This window comes from Eumetopias jubatus, unplaced genomic scaffold, assembly GCF_037043125.1.
Source record: "Eumetopias jubatus isolate StellerSeaLion01/CBP00866 unplaced genomic scaffold, mEumJub1_p1.0 scaffold_7, whole genome shotgun sequence".
Lineage (NCBI taxonomy): Eukaryota > Metazoa > Chordata > Mammalia > Carnivora > Otariidae > Eumetopias > Eumetopias jubatus.
The window spans coordinates 127,202,322-127,219,718 of record NW_028274813.1 but is presented as its reverse complement, the minus strand read 5'-3'; the positions used below and the strand labels follow the sequence as shown (position 1 = coordinate 127,219,718).

General features: G+C 39.9%; 1 protein-coding gene across 2 annotated transcripts in view; it reads left to right on the top strand.

Moving 5' to 3' along the window:
* Positions 1–17,397, top strand: part of AKAP13 (A-kinase anchoring protein 13) — a 319,382-nt gene that overhangs the window by 22,848 nt on the left and 279,137 nt on the right. The window lies entirely within an intron of this gene.

Sequence of the window (17,397 nt, the reverse complement as noted above, 5' to 3'; positions counted from 1 at the left end):
CTGTGTTTTTTTGCTAATTTTTGGAAATGCAACTGAATTTCATAATCAACATCTTATGTAAGCAGAGCATAGACACTTTGAGGGAAAAGTATATAAGCATGAAGCTAACTTGATTTTTGTTTCTAGGGGTAGATTATCCTGGGATTCTGTTCAGCTGACATTTGAAACAGCATGTTAGAAGCTATGCCTTGAAAATACTGAGGGAGAATAATGCACAGTCCCAGTTCACTAAAAGCTCATCTCTGGAGGATAAGCATCTTGCTTGCAAAACAAAAAGAAGAGATATTATGCCAGTTATAAGTACATGTAGTATGAGCTCATTGAAAAAAAATGTTTGAGCAGAATGAATTGAATCAGCCACTAGGAATGCAAAGGTAACTTTGGGGTAGATTGAGAGAGATGGAATTTTGTGCTGCGACAGTGTTGTATGCAAAGTTGTAAAGAACACAGATGAGGGATGTGACATTTGAACTGGACCTCAAACCGCAAGTATTTCTCTTTCTGGGATTTTACGTTCTAAGTGCAGTTATTTGACCTCTTGAGTAGTGATGCTTTCCTTTCTTTTTTTATGGCCCATCACTATGGTTATTAGAATAAGCATCATGCCCATTATTTTCTTGGGTTAGTCACTCATCGCCAGCTGTCCTGTTGGAGCCAAGTCCTGTCATACTGTCTTTTGTGAACGTCCCTTTACTGTTGTCTTGAGGCCTGCTCATGCCTTTGCTTCTTACCTTCTCATGGGTCATGGCACTGGCTTCCAAGTAGGCCTTCTGCCTCAGATTCCTTTTACCTTTATTCTTCCTGCACACTGTTCAGATTGGCCTTCCCAAAATGCCTTGGAAATTAAAACCGAACCTCTTTCAGGGGCTTTGTGATGTTTCCAGAGTCAAGTTCAGACTACTGAGCTTGGCAGTCAGACTTCTTCCACCTCGACCTGATCCTTTCCAGCCTTTTTACTTCCCAGGTCATTACTCTGTTGGTGGTGTTCTTGGTCAAGATGTTTTCCTTTCCCTGGGCTGGGCTAAGGTGGTTGGCAGCTGGGACATTGCTCCCTGTCTGTGACTTTCCAGATTTTCTCACTGTGCCCTGAACGTGCGTGTCCTCATGCTGTGCCCTCTGCCTGGAATGCTTTGACCTCTGCTTGCCTTTTTCAGACCCCAACTCAAATGCATTTCCTCCCTGAGTCCTTCTCTAGCTGCTGCAAATTGGGATCATCTCCCTTTCTTAGAAAGATTATGGCATTTATTTTCTGTCCTGTTTCACTGGGCAGTTGATTATAACTGCTTATTGTGGTTGGTTTTTTTTGTGCGTGTGTGTGTATATGTATAACCCCTGTCCCTCTTGGCGTAGTAACCATGTCTTATACTCTGTACAACCCTACATACATAGGTAATTGATAGCTATTCATTGATCTATAACATTGGTTTTCCAAAGTGTGGTCTGTGGACGACCCTTGAGGATTCCTGAGACCCTTGCAGTGGGGTGTGAGGCCAACACTATTTGCATAATAGTATTGAAATGGTATTTACTTTTTTTATACTGTGCAGACATTTGCAGTGAAGCAGCCTGGATAAAACTGCTGATGCTTAGCATGAATCAGGGCAGTGACCCCAAACTGGACTCGGGTAGCTGTGGTATTCAAGCAGTCATGTACCCTGAGTGAAAAATGGTGTCAATTAATGTTCTCGGTGAAGCAGTAAAACTATTAATTTTATTAAATCTCAGTCTTTAAGTACTCATTTTTTGAGGGTCTCTTTGACTTGGGAGGTGAACTTGACTGCCTTTATTTATTTATTTATTTCAGGGGGAGCATCATTTTTACTTGAAGGAAGGGTTGACAAACTGTGGTTATTCAGAACCTGGGTGTTTGGCAGACATTTTCTTGACGGTGAATAAAGCAAGTTTGTTACTTCAAGGAAAACAATGGGCAGTATTTGTTGACGGTGATAAAACTTGAGCTTTGAAGTGAAAAATCCGAAATTTGGAAAACTTGTATTTGCTGCCTTGAGCTTGATGGCTTCCTAGTATTTAAAAACTTTCTTGTGAATTTGGTAATGATAAAATGTTCCTTTTTAAAAAAGGTTTTATTTTATTTTTTATTTTTATTTTTTTATTGTTATGTTAATCACCATATATTACATCATTAGTTTTTGATGAAGTGTTCCATGATTCATTGTTGGTGCATAACACCCAGTGCTCCATGCAGAATGTGCCCTCTTTAATACCTATCACCAGGCTAACCCATCCCCCCACCCTCCTCCTCTCTAGAACCCTCAGTTTGTTTTTCAGAGTCCATCGTCTCTCATGGTTCGTCTCCCCCTCTGACTTACTCCCCCTCATTCTTCCCCTCCTGCTATTTTCTTCTTTTTCTTTTTTCTTAACATATGTTGCATTATTTGTCGCAGAAGTACAGATCTGCGACTCAATAGTCTTGCACAATTCACAGCGCTCACCATAGCACATACCCTCCCCAGTGTCTATCACCCAGCCACCCCATCCCTCCCACCCCACCCCCACTCCAGCAACCCTCAGTTTGTTTCCTGAGATTAAGAATTCCTCATATCAGTGAGGTCATATGATACATGTCTTTCTCTGATTTATTTCACTCAGCATACCATCCTCCAGTTCCATCCACGTCGTTGCAAATGGCAAGATCTCATTCCTTTTGATGGCTGCATAATATTCCATTGTGTATATATACCACTTCTTCTTTATCCATTCATCTGTCGATGGACATCTTGGCTCTTTCCACAGTTTGGCTGTTGTGGACATTGCTGCTATAAACATTGGGGTGCACGTACCCCTTCGGATCCCTACATTTGTATCTTTGTGGTAAATACCCAGTAGTGCAATTGCTGGATCGTATGGTAGCTCTATTTTCAGCTGTTTGAGGAACCTCCATACTGTTTTCCAGAGGGGTTGCACCAGCTTGCATTCCCACCAACAGTGTAGGAGGGTTCCCTTTTCTCCGCATCCCCGCCAACATCTGTCGTTTCCTGACTTGTTAATTTTCGCCATTCTGACTGGTGTGAGGTGGTATCTCATTGAGGTTTTGATTTGGATTTCCGTGATGCTGAGCGATGTTGAGCACTTTTTCATGTGTCTGTTGGCCATTTGGATGTCTTCTTTGGAAAAATATCTGTTCATGTAAAAGGTTTTATTTTTGAGTAATCTCTCCACCCACCGTGGGTCCCGAATTTATAACCCGGAGATCAAGAGTTGTATGCTCCACCCACTGAGACAGCCAGACGCCCCACAGATGTACTTTCTAATATTGTGTAAGGAAAGTGCGAACATTTGGAAGAACTGGATGAGTCAAAGAACCAGTAATTTTCAGGTGATCAATATATGATGTTACAAAATCATGCGTGGGTACTTCTACCACTTCTATTCAAAGTGGAAGATAGAGCCATGACTTTTAATGTCACAGAGTACAAAAAAGTCACTGATATGGTTTCAGATTTTATATCACAACTAACCTCTTAAGAAACTATCACTTGTCAAGGTTTAGTATAGTATCAGAGAAGAATATTAGCAATTATTTGAATAGGCTATTAAAATATTACTCCCTTTTCCAGCTATGTATCAGAGGCTGAATTTTTTTCACACACTTCAACGAAAACATTGTATGTAATAGTTTGAATGCAGAAGCAGATGTGAGACTCCCAACTATTTTATGAAGCCAGACATTAAAGAGATTTGTGAAAATGTGAAACAGTGCCACTTTCTCATCCAACTCTTGTTCAGAAAATAGTTTTTTTTTTATAAAAATGTTATTTTAATATGTAATGAGTTCATTGATTTTTAAAATGAATTGATAAATATTTTGTAAGTTTTTTGGTTTTAATTTCTGATACAATAACTATCAGTAAATATAATCCACGTAAATAAAAGGTCTTTGGGATCCTCAAGTTGTAAAGAGGAGTCTCAGAAAACCAAGAAGTTTGAAACCATGATTATAGGTTACAGTGGACTGAAATAAAGTGAGGAAATACATTAGTTTCTGGATTATTTGAAAATCTTTATAGGAGCAACACAGCAGAAAAGAGAAATAATTTGTTTCTAGTTGTCTCATACTGAGTTATTGGGCACTTCATATGTGTCTGGTCTTGTGCCAAACAGAGTACCTATATTATTTTCTCTAACCTTTATTTTGCAATATGTGAATGTTAAAATTAGCACTGTATCTATATTACGAATCAGTAGTTGGAAGAAATTCTGAAGATTGCTCTTGCAGGCCTCAAGCAGTGGCTGTGGGTCGGGCTCGTGTTTGCTTTGAACCCAGGCCATAGTCTTGTGCTGTTACATGGAGCCAGGTCCTCAGAAGGTGAGGGGCACGTCAGAACAGACCCTGACTGGAAGTCAATAGGCTTAATTTCTAATAGGTTAGTAGTACTGTGTAAATGCAGCTCAGGATCCAAGAGGATGGCTTTGGTTCAGGGCCCCTGCTTGCATTAGCGGCCCTTCTGGATTTCATTCAGGGGCACAGAAAGCTGAGATCGTCTGAGAGTGTTATTTTAGATCAGCAAGGAGTTTTCCCATCGGGAGAAAGGGGAAATAGGACTGGAGGTGAGTCAGGAGGAACAGGTGGTGCGGAGGGGAGGGCAGTGTGAAAGCAGAGATTGAGAGGAGGGGAAGCTGCTGCATCCGCACCCCGCCCTGGGATGCACGTTGCATGGTTTCAGCCCGGGCCTCTGGGATGGCAGTTGGTGTTGTCAGGCCCTCTGGTTTGGGACCCCCTGCAGAACACTGTGTTTCTGCTTGGTGGGTCTGCTGCCAGAGAACCTCACCTGTGTTTGTACCCCCGGTGCCCCGCATGCCTGCGCAGCTCGACTTTCTGCTCATTGGACAGATGCGTGTGTTAAAATTGTCCCAGTAGATGTGTTTTGAAATTAATTATGTGAACATCACATACACATACACATTATACCTCTCTCTTAAAGAGTATACATGTTTCTCATACTTTATTATAATTATTAAACTCTCAGTATCTTCCTTTTTTACCTTATAAATGGAAATGAAAACAAGGATACCTATGTTAGCCTGAACAGCAGAGTAAGGAGGTGTAATTCTTGTTTATTTTGATCTTGATTAACTCCAGCTTTATTCCCAAGTTTCTCTCTGACTTTCGTCCTGTGCAGAAGTCTGTCTTTCTCTCAGCACTTCTGAGGACATTTTATAGTTGCAACTTGTCTTTCAGATTTGTGTCATGTAAATAGGCTTTGACAGGGGGCAAATTTAAACGGTTGTAAAGACTGCCTATTCATTTCTAAAACTGCATTTTGTGGTAGAATTGAATTGCTAATTACATGAAGGAGTTTTAAAATGCAGGAAAACAAAACGAGAACTTAAGAATAGTTGCACAGTAAAACAGTGGAAGAGGAATATGATCATCTTGCTTTTGTTTCCCAGGGATCGTCAATAGCTTTTTATTCCAGTGATCATTAACAAAAAAGGATTTCTGTACATACACAAAAATGAGTTGTCGTGAGATGGAGATGATGCTATAGAGAATAAAGATGGGGAAAACACTGTTAATACAAAGGTACAGAGTGTTCCTTTATTTAGTAATTAGGAAAGAGTTGCAGAGCTCCAAAATTGGATAAGCCAAGTTGGTGGACTACATGTTTTGTTAATTCTTATGTCAAAATGCCTTCTCTTGGTGGATGCATTTCTAGGATGAATGGTTAATTTGTTCTTGGTTCTTTTCAATGTCTGTATTTGAGTGCAAGACATACTGAGAAGATGTCCTAACAGACTGGTGGCATCTGCTCGAGATGTTTTCTTTTAACCTTCCCTTTGTATTTGGGAAGTATGTGACTGGAGGTGGTCTGGGAGTACGGTTAGTATTCTCTTTTCTAAAGTTGCTTCTGGGCTTGTATTATGTGGAGTTGCAGTTTTATGATGGGGGGAAAAAAGACCTGCATGCAGCTTCAGAGTGTGACCAACGGTGTTGTGTGAGCTTTTTGGGTTGGGTTCTCTGCAGTTGGAGTGTTTTGCTTCTTAAATTTTAGTTTCAGGTTTGGGGTAGTAAGTTGCTCTAGAAACTGGCAATTTTTCTTTAGCGTCCTGAGGAATTTGACTTTTTAAAGTGGGACGCCTGTGTGCTGTTTATTCGCTTCTCAAGAGTGATGCGAGGTTTGTGAGAGAGCTGGTGCCTTCAGAGGCCTGTAGTTCAGCACGCGTAGCCCTTGACCTGAGCTCAGGATTTGGGGGTCCAGGCAGTTTTGTAAACAGAAAAATGAGTCAGAGTGGGTAAATGGCATTAGAGAGATTTGAACAAAGTGAGGTGGGAGCGGATGACACGGCAGCTCTATCAGCTTTGAGGTTTTGGGAGGGAAGGAGGAGGAAAGGCCGTCCTAAAACCTTGAGAGTGTTAAAGAGGGAAGGGATGGGGTTACTCTTTTATAAATTCAAGAGTTCACTGGACTGCCTGTTTATCTAAGCGGACACTTAAGAATTAGAACAGCTCTATTCATTGTGCAGTTTATGTTTAGCAGTGTGCTGTATGCTTGGGGAGGGAGTTAGACAAGGAATATACGGTGGTCCTACCTCTGTAATTTGGTGGGGTGGGGGTTGGGGGTGAGGAGCAGACTTTGTGAGCAGCATGAATAACAGTGGTTCAAGACGCAGCTGTGGGTAGCCAGGTACTGTGGTAGGCTGGTGCCTTTTTGTTCATTCTCTTTTATTTTTTCCCCTCCCTGTGTGAAGCCACTTTGGAAATCCTCTATCTCATTAATGTAGAATCATACCGTATACCTCTCCCTAGTAGCACCCATGGGCATGACTGGTAGCCACAGTAATTCTGGGGACTCTGGTCATTGAGTTTGTGTTTAATTTCTTCTATAGCTAACTAGTTTTTAGTGGGAAGAGGAAATTTGAGAGAAGTTGGGTAATTTGCTTTGATTTGCAGGACATACGAAGTTTCAGATCACATATGTTAGGATTATGGGAATTTTGTCGTATGTTTGAATGCTAGACATAGTGTCACAGTCATTCTGCTGAATATGTTCGCTGTGAACACAATGTGTTCTGCTGAATGTGTGTTCACTCCAGTCGATGTTCATGAGGGCCATGGTTTCCCTGTCCTCATGGTTCATGCCTCCTCCTCCCTCTCCATTAAAAGATGGGGAAATTTTAGGCATTTTAGTAAATTTTGCACCCATGCTTCCTTAACATTGTACTATAACATGAAAGATGGCCTTCCCACCAAGGGTTGTATACTTACAGAGTTGACCTCTGGTGTTTGTGGTGGTTGGTTGGTTAGAGTCCTGGAAGTGTGCTGTGTTTCAACATGAAATACGGAATTTTCTTCACCAGTTTAACTGTCTTCCACCGTTCCTTTCTCAAAGAATATTAATGCTTAACTTGAACAACCGATTTTTGCAATGGACTTTTCCTTATAAGCTTGCCGACTTGGGAACAAAAGGTAACTTTTTCTTGCTTTTTATTTTTTGCTGATTGATGTTAAGTTCTAGGTTGCTTTTGGAAATATTAATATGTTCAAGCTAGGCAGGGGCAAAGCTCTTTAAAGTGTACACCACATGAGCTTTCAGTAGTTTTTGGACTTGGAGATTTTAGGAACCTCATTTCTGGGAGGGATTTTGGCTTTGCTGCTTTTTCTTAGCTTTAAATTGTTAGGTGTGACCCAGTGATCGTTCTGATAACGATCCTTTTTTGATATACTTGAAACAGCATTCAAACAATAGACCTTTAATTAGAAAATATTATTTTATGTAAAAATAAACCAGAAATCACAGAAATGTAGTTTTGGAGTGTTGGTCAGTGCTGTAGAGTCAGGTTATATGCTTAGTGGTTATTGTCAGGAAGAGAAATGTTGTAATGTAATGACGAATCATGCATTGTTTAAAGGACAATCCATTATTTCCCCATTGACAAACTGTTTATGTACTTATTTGGGAGCAGTAGCATCATTGGCAGAGTTAGTAATCCTTTCTTTGCTGATTAAAAATGACGGCCATCTACTGAGTTCCAGCCATTATGTCCTAAGTGCTTTTTCATCCTCACCGTGACCAAGAGAAGAAGGTGCTGTCATCCTAGTTTTATAGATGGGGAAATGAAGCCCAAAGGTTAATCAGCTTTCAAAGTAGGCCAAGTACCGCCTAGTGTGTATATAGTGAGCCACATATGTGATTGAAAATTTTCTAGTAGTCCCATCAAAAAAGTAAAAAGCAGGTGAAATTAACTTTAATAATATTTTCTTAAATCAAAACATACAACAGTATGATCACTTCAACATGTGATTAATATAAAAACAAGATATTTTGCATACTTTTTTTGTATTCTTCAGTCAGTGTGTATTTTCCATGTCTAGCACACCTCATTTCAGACTGGCTGCTCTTCACGTGTTCGGTACCCTCAGGTGACTGGCGGCTGTTGTGTTGGGTATAGTCCAGGCCTAGTGCCTATGCTGTTGGCACTACCCCATTCTGCTTCTCTTAAATGTGTAGGTATGGAAGAACCAAGACCTCACCAGCAACCAAGGTTTTGTATGTTTTTGACTGATTTCAGCTTATAGCATACAATTATAGCATTGACTAATTTAATAAAATCAGTCATTAGAAAAAGTGGCATAGTAGCCTTATGGAAATACAGATATTTGGTTGTCTTTCCCATATTTAGAAATTCTCCTCTGAACAGTAGTTAAAGTAACCGAATAGTATTTAAAAGGCAAATAATTGCACTAAGTCTGGAGATTGTAAGGAATGCAGTCACATAGTTATCCTTAATAATAAAGACCACATAAGGCCACTTGTAAGCACAAAAGGGAAACAGTTGAGATAATGTACATGGGTTTAAGGTACATTATTAAATTCAGCAATCTACTGTTAGTGTCTACTGTGTGCCAGGCTTTGTATATATGTTTAGGGATTAAAATAAGAAATTGACCCTGTGCTCAAGGGTCTCACCCTCAAGGGTTTACTTAGAACAGTTTTTTCCAGCAAGGTATTTTTTCCCATCTGATTGGGGTTGAGAAGAAAAATTTGGGGGTGATGGAATGAGTCAAACTCTTGAGGACATTTCACCATGAAAACAGTGTTTGCTTTAGATACGGACTTTATCCCATAGTATTATAGGATTTCAGAAAAGGACTTTGCAGACTAGTACTCTGAAAACTTTGTGTGCATCTTAAAAAATACTCTGTTGTACTGAGAGGGTTGAATTGTGACAGTCCCATGGTAAGTTTATAGAGTCCTCTCCTTTTGACAGTCTGTGACCTACCATTATGTTGCCACATTTGTATTCCTGATAAAGACCCACTGATCGTATTGATGAACTTGCTCTGCATTTTTGACCAAGCTTTTCATAAAAGTCACATCATCTAGAATATGATTGTATGTATTCAACTGGATATTATTATGTATAGAATTGCTTGTTTGCAAGAAATAAAAATAGTTGCCTAATCATTTAAAGTTCGTTGGCTAGATTCTAGTTTATTTGGGTTGGGAGAGGAGAGTCCTATTTTTCCAAGTTTAATGGTATTGTTTTTGTTTTTGTTTTTTGTTTTGGTTTTTGGATTTTTTTTTTTTTTTGGCGAGGAGATAGAGAACACAGAGTGCAATCATTAGCTAACGAGCATTTGTTATTTCAAGAATGTAAAACTCTTGAAGATAGTATATGCCTTTTGTCAGTAGTAACAAACATGTATGTCTGCCATGTTTTCTGTTGCTGAGTGTCACTGTCTAAGGGTAAGTAGGGCAATGAAAAGAGAAATTTGTGCATCTCATTTTCTCTCTCTGTGGTTGCAAAGAGTGAAGAGGGAGGGAGAAAGAAGACACACCTTTCATAGTCTTAGTTTCTAGATGCCTTAAGAGTGTCTGACCCCTGAAACAGTGCTCTCAGAGCAGTGGTAGCTTCAAGATGCAGGCTGTTGTCATTTTATGTTTATGGTGACCTGCAGAACAGAGCAGACTCATTCATCACTTGGAACGCCATCACTGGGCCCTGTAGCCTGGTCTGTTACCCGTCCTGCTTGAAAGAATGGATGCAGTGTAATGCGTGGTTTTTGTTTTGAGGTTTTGTTTGTTTTTTTTTTTTTTTGGTCCAGTATGAAGGCTACTGCCTAGCTATTTCTAAAGCAATCAGTTGACCATATCCATATGCGAAGATGATGCCAGAAAACTTTTCCTGAGGGTAAAAATGTAGGGACTCGGGATACATTTTGAAGGGGGTCAAGAGCTGATTATTTTATGTGAGAGAAGTTATCTGAATGGCATGGAATTGTAGGGCAGAGAAACTGAAATATAAAAAGGATTTCTCTTTTTACTATTTTCTTCAACATTGGAAAAAAATTTAAGGAGGCCACACCTAAAAAAATTAGAATACTGCATTTAAAGGAGTTTTGTTCTTTCCTAGTTTCATAGATTAGGAAACTTGAATTATTTGAAAGTCTGTGAACCATTGCCAGTAGGATCTCATTAAACAAAGGTCCAGATGGACAATGACTCAGATATTCAGGCAATAATAATTTTGATTATGTTTGTGTGGATTCTCAAATTTAAAAAAAAATGGTGACAGTCTCAGGGAAGGTAAGTATTTTGTGAAATCTAAGTGTTGAAACAGTGCATGGCACACACAGAATTGGGATCAAGTTGGGGGGATTGTTGGCTTTAGACTGCATTGGCGCTCTGTGACAGTGTACCACTGTCTCTTAAAGGCTGGGCAGAGCTAAACCTAAAAATAATTGGAGGCTTATCTGCACATTTGAACTTCTGGAGCAGCTAGAGTGGGTCTCTTACCTCTTACCCTTGCAACGGAACAATTTTCCCTGTCTGTTATCAGCTTGGTTGAGATGTCCTCACTGGCTCTGAGGGCGTTTTTGAGAAAGATCAGAAAGGGACATGAACTAGAGCACAGGAAGTGGAATGAATGGCAGGGAGTATTTGGTACTTTCTGCTACTGTCAAAAAAACACCATTTGGTTGGAGAGGTTGCAAGAGAGTAGCATATGTTTTGATGGAGGGGTGTGTTTATGTTCATATTCTTTTTTTTTTCTTTACCTCTCCTCCAATCTAATGTTCACTCTTGTCAAGACTTTGACGGTGTAATGGAAGAGGTAAAGACACTTCCTCCTCTGCTGATGCATTAGAGACTCAGGTCCACGGAGGGCAACAGAAGGAACATTGTACTTCATAGGCTTATTCTGAAATCTCTGAGTAAAAGTTTATTTTTCAAGTTGCCGATTTTTGAGTGTGTACACATTGTTAAAGAACTGCATTTCCCGGGGCGCCTGGGTGTCTCAGTCGGTTGGGTGTCTTCCTTCGGCTCAGGTCACGATCCCAGAGAGTCCTGGGATCAAGCCCCTCATTGGGCTCCCTGCTCCACAGGGAGCCTGCTTCTCCCTCTCCCTCTGCCTGCCGCTCCCCCTGCTCGTGCTCGCTCTCTCCCTCTCTCTCTCTCTCTCTGTCAAATAAATAAATCTTAAAAAAAAAAGGCTTAAAAACCAAAAAGAACTGCATTTCCCCACGTTTAAAGAACATTTGTGGGGGTGCCTGGGTGGCTCAGTCATTAAGCATTTGCCTTCAGCTCAGGTCATGATCCCAGGGTCCTGGGATCGAGCCCCGCATCGGGCTCCCTGCTCGGTGGGGAGCCTGCTTCTCCCTCTCCCACTCCCCGTGCTTGTGTTCCCTCTCTCGCAGTGTCTCTCTCTGTCAGATAAATAAATAAAATCTTAAAAAAAAAAAAAAAACCGTTTGTGTTAGTAACGTCACTGCCCTCGCCCCCAGCCCAGATTGATGTGAGAAGTATAGATGATGGTGGGCTCTCTCATAATTTCCATCTGCAAGTGATTTATCTGTGGTCATTTGAATGATTGCTAGGTACCAAGCAGTGTGTGTGGTCCTGGGGGTCATACATTTTTAGGACCTCATCTCACCCCCAAGGAACTTACATTTTAGTAAGAGACGCTACACTAGGTGGCCTGTAATTACAGTATGGCGGGGATCTGTTAAGAGGTTTGACAGCATGCTTTGGAAAGCATAGAAATGGGCCGCTTAACCCAGTTCAGCATGAATTGAGAAAATTAGGGGATTGTTTCTTGCAGGTGGTGGTGTTTCTATTACCATGTTTGAAGGATGGGAGGAGTTAGCTAGGGAACAGCGGGAGTTAGACTAGGAAAGACTTGGAGGAGAAAGAACTTTGTCCCTTGCAATGGGGAAGTACTGTATTCAGTTTTCAGGTTATGTGCCATTTTGACTCATCTGTAAGGAAGTGTAATTGGCTTAGTTTGGACTTAACTCCTCTCATAATTTTTTTTTTTAAGATTTTATTTTTTAACACAGAGAGAGAGAGAGAGAGAGAGAGAGAGAGAGGGAACACAAGCAGGGGGAGTGGGAGAGGGAGAAGCAGGTTTCCTGCTGAGTAGGAAGCCCGATGTGGGACTCGATCCCAGGACGCTGGGATCATGACCTGAGCCGAAGGCAGATGCTTAACGACTGAGCCACCCAGGCGCCACTCCTCTCATAATTTGAACAAAGTTCTCTCTTAAGAAAAAACTTATTAATCCTACCTTAACCTAATCTAATCCTAACCTAACATAATCAACTAATCTTAACCTGATCAGACCGAACAAATGTTGCCTCCTTCTCAGTACATCCCTGTATTTGATGCTAAATTAAGGAAAAGACCCACCCCAGCTTTGTTATTTGTAGAACTTAGTGTTAATGTGTAATTTCTTATATTGGTGGCAAGTCTATCTCAGTAACACACATAATAACTCAGCTCTTCAGTAAAATGGTTGACTGAAAATACTTAACACTTTATTAATACAGTATTTTTAAACTAATATATTAACACTTTATTAGTTATATATTGCATGGCCAGTATTTAAGTGAGCTACTTGAATATAGCACAATATTATGTATTCAGGTTTATTGTTTATTGGGATTACCTTTACAATATTTATAAAGAAAAGTCCGGTTATAAATGATACTTTCCTGGGGGGCACTCGGGTGGCTCAGTCTGTTGAGCATCTGATTCTTGGTTTCAGCTTAGTTTGTGATCTCAGGGCCCTGGGACCGAGCCCCAAGTCCAGCTTAGTGCGGAAGTCTGCTCGTCCCTTTCCCTCTCCCTCTGCTTCCCGTCCTGTGCACATGTGCTCTTTCTTTCTCTCTCTCTCTCAAATAAATAAAATCTTTTTTAAAATGATACTTTTCTGGGCATGTTTAAATTATATAACATAACAAGTTTGGTTTCTTTTAATTCTGGGAGTATCAAACTATATGTTCACTTAAAGTCCTCTAAGTTCTTACACTAGGCAGGACTTACTTTCCTCATTCTATTGCTATAGGAATCAAGGCAAGGCCTTTTGAAAATACTAATAACTGGTGGGATATATGGTTTTTGAGCAGGTAAGAGAGAGTTTTGGTTTTTAAAAATAGCCCAGAAGAAATTTAGAAACAAAGGTTAGTGTAAAAAACTAATAATAAATTTGCAAATGACTGTTTTGCATAAAGAAAGAAAATAAGAGACATATCTATAAAGTAATGAGTTTCTAATGCTCTTTGAAGATCCTTGTAAAAAAGAAGTTCCAAAAATACTTTGAGCAATGGCAGCATTGGTGGAATAAGTATTGACTCTTCCAAAAGGACTTTGCATAGGATAATCCTTGGTTCATTGTGTAATTTCCAATTTTGCCCTTTAAGTGCTTGGTATAATAGTGCCTAATTTGAAAATAAGGTGTCGTTCTCCAAAGCATTTCCCATTTCAATTAGAATTCTTTGTTGTCAAAATCTTTAATGTTCTGTATTGGTTTTTAATCTAAATGTAAGGTTTCACTGTAGCGTGAGACCTTGATAATTATTAAGCCAGCTGCTAATTAGGGCAGTTGGCAAAAGAGCAGTGTTCAGCCAGTGGGGTGAGAATTTAATCATTTCTTACAGTGTATGAATGAGCCTTCCCTGCTCTGGGGCCTCTGACAGTTTTAGAAGCAAGGTTCATCAAAGATGAAAACAGGGAACAATCCAAGAATAAGTTTGTGTATACAGTTTCACTTGTATTTTGAGGTAGCACAGTCTGTGGGTAAATTTTTTTTGGGGGGGGATATAACTGACATGGTTTCTTTAAAAAATTTTGGTATAACTGACATAGTTGCACATATTTAAAATGTATTTTCATATTTTGATTTGTGTGGAGGAACAAATGAAAATGTAAAGGAGAGAAATAATTCTGAGTTCTTAATACCACACAGGCACTACTTGGTGGAAAATAGTACGTGATGGTTTGATCTATTGACTTAGTATGGTTTCTACCCATTTACTATATTTTCTCATTTAAAATCCTGAGAGGAGAGATGTTCTAGCCATAGCCCTGTTTCTAACCTTAGATGTTTTTTAGAGGCTGGTGCCCTGTAGGAGATTGTGACTTATTTCGACATCATACCCTCTCCTTCCTAACCATCTCAAGAATTTTCTTTTTTTTTTTTTTAAGTTTTATTTACATAAGTAATCTCTACACCCAATGTGGGGCTTGAACTCACAACCCCGATATCAAGAGTCACATGCTCCTCTGAGCCAACCAGGCACCCCTGAAGAATTGTCTTTCAAGTAATTCTTGTGGTTATCATTTACATATATAGTAGTGTTGATTAGAGATACAGATTGTACATGTTTAAAATCCAGTTTCAACATGATCTTTTTAGTACTCTTTCTGGTTTATGGGAATTCAAACCTTGTTCTTCATTCTTCTGTGCCTTATTTCTGCATTCTGCTTTCCTAGGCATAAAGAACACTGGTCGTTAGAAATTTTAGAGTTTGTTCTCCTTCCTTCTTCTAGTACATGAAGTTTTGAGAAGCTTTGTTCTAAGCTAAAAGCTTGATAGGGTGGTTTTATGGCGGGAGTATGAGTAGCATGCAAGCATAGTGATTCCTTTAGGCAGAAATCTCTATTTGTGGTTGGGGAAAAACTAAGTCCTTTGAAAATCCCAGTGGAAATAAAATTGCTTTAAAATAAAAAAGTTGGGGCTCCTGAGTGGCTCAGTCGGTTAAGCCTCCAACTCTTGATCTCAGCTCAGGTCTTGATCTCGGGGTTGTGAGTTCAAGCCCTGCACTGGGCTCCACGCCCAGTGTTGGAGTCTACTTAAAAAAAAAAAGTAAAGTAAAATGTTAACTATATAAGTTTGGTAAATGCTAGAAATACGATTTGGAAGCTGGATGGAACTATTGAAGTCATCTTGTCAAGTCGGTTCTATTAGTGAGAAATCTGAGGGCCAAGGAGGTGAAAAGGGACTGAAATAGTATGCCAATTCTGATAAGGCTAATTGTTGTAGACATATTTGTAAGAACCTACATTTGGGTTCAGAAAACCAGTTGTGCAAGTATAGATGAAGCAAGTCTTGGTTTAATGAGAGCATTAGTTGACCATAATAAGCTTATTTTAGTCATGAGTGACTTTGGCTGTCAGAATCACTCAACTGATACTGATTTGTAGTAATAAAAGTATAAGGTCAAAAAAAAAGGACATTGGTGGTCTGTAAGAGGAGACAAGGACATGCCAGGAGATTCAGCGTATTGTGTTGGGTCCTTGATCACCTATTTTCAGAGGAGCATTGACAAATGAGTTTGTGTTACCATCCATCTGATATTCCTGAGCACCGTTTGAGACCCGAAGCCCAGCCAGGTTCCCAGGTGTTTCTGAATAATCCGTTCACTGTAATTGACTTCAGATGTTGTTCCTGGCCACCTGAACAAGGTTGGCGTCTTGCCTGTTTTCCTTATTATTTCTTACCTTCTGTACTACGAAAAGATCACAGTAACACCTTTTACATTCCTAGAGGCCTGCTCAGCACATAGGACTCTTAAAGCTGTGAAGGTTGGAAATTGTTGTTTTTGGTGTCTTGGGAAGTCAGGCCTTGAGCCTTAGTAAAATAAAGTTAAGATCTCTCCCCCCCCGCCTCACCCCCTGAATGGCTGGTCGGGGGTTAAATGGTCATTTGTGGCTTTGTACCTGTGCTTAAGGTCTTGTTTCTAGAAAGATTTATGGGCACAGCAATGCCTTTTTAGCTTTCCTGTGATCTTGCATCTCAGAGATGGTAGCTGAGGGTAATCTGAGGGTGGCATACCTTCAGGAATAGAAAAACCAAGAAACATCTGAGAAAGCACACAGGCAAAAATCGTGCTAGAATGAGCACTTGATCCTTTTTTTTACTAAGTAATCATCAGTTTTTATTGTCTTACCTTCTGAGTTTCCATTTGAGGAGGAATCTTTGTTGGACACCTAGGATGTGCCAGATAATGAGCCCGATGCTTTTACAACTATTTCATTTTTCCTTGCCTTATAGTAGTGTTCTTATTCCACTTCTGGATGAAGAAGCTGTGGCACATGGATGAAGTAATGTCATATAGCTAGTGGAGCTGGGATTTGAATTCAGTTGTGTCTTGATCTTAGAAGACCTACTTTATGGCCACAGAAGACAAATTATGTTCCTCTTATTTAGAATGGCCTAACAACCACCATCCTCTTCTTACCTAATTATGTACTTCTTAGGCACTTACATGTGTTTTCCCTTTTTTTTTCCTAGTGAATTTTCTTGACTTCTTAATTTTCTTGAGTTTCTTCTTTAGGGTCATGTTTTACTTCTAGAGTTTCCCCAGATGATCTCCCTTCCTCCTTCCCTTACAAGACTAATGGTCCATCTGGGAGTTGTCTTTCAGGCCAGGGAAGAGGGAAACATGGGAGGTAATTCCCTAAACTGCTTCTTAATACTTTGTTTTTGTTGGACTAATTTCCTTTGCTGGCTAAGCATCCGCTAGAGCGCTCTTTGCTGACGTGGTTTGGTGCTAGGCACCCAGGAAAATAGTAACCTCCTTTCTGGCCTTCAGGAAATTTAAGATTTAATTTGGGAGCTGAAGTATGCACAGTTGGCATTGTGATAAGTGCCACAAGGCCACAGATTTTCTAACCAACTAACCAACCAACCCAAACCAAACAAACCACTGTTTAGAGGGGGAAGGGAGCACAAATTTCTATCGCTATTATAGGGAGGTTGTGGTTCTCAAGGTCTAGGGTGAGGCAGGAAATCTATGATTCTGAAATGCACCATAGTTTATGCCATCAAGAAGAATCTTTTATCTTAGTGCTCAGAAATAGGTTTGTTCTTTTGAGAGAACCTTTGCATTTTCGTCTAGCCTTTATCCTGTACTTTACTCTGAAGTGGGAATATTGGATTTTGGTGCCTTTTGGCTCATTCTTCTTGTCTAGTAATAATCTGTGAATGAAATCTGTGATTGACTTGAGAATTTCCAATGTGGAAGTAAATTCAGGATGGGGGACTTCATTTATTTGCATATCTTTTGGGATAGATTTGTGTATTTAATAGCAAAGCATCATATTCTGTAAATTCTCATTAATTTGGACTTTGTTAATTTAAGTTTGTCATTCG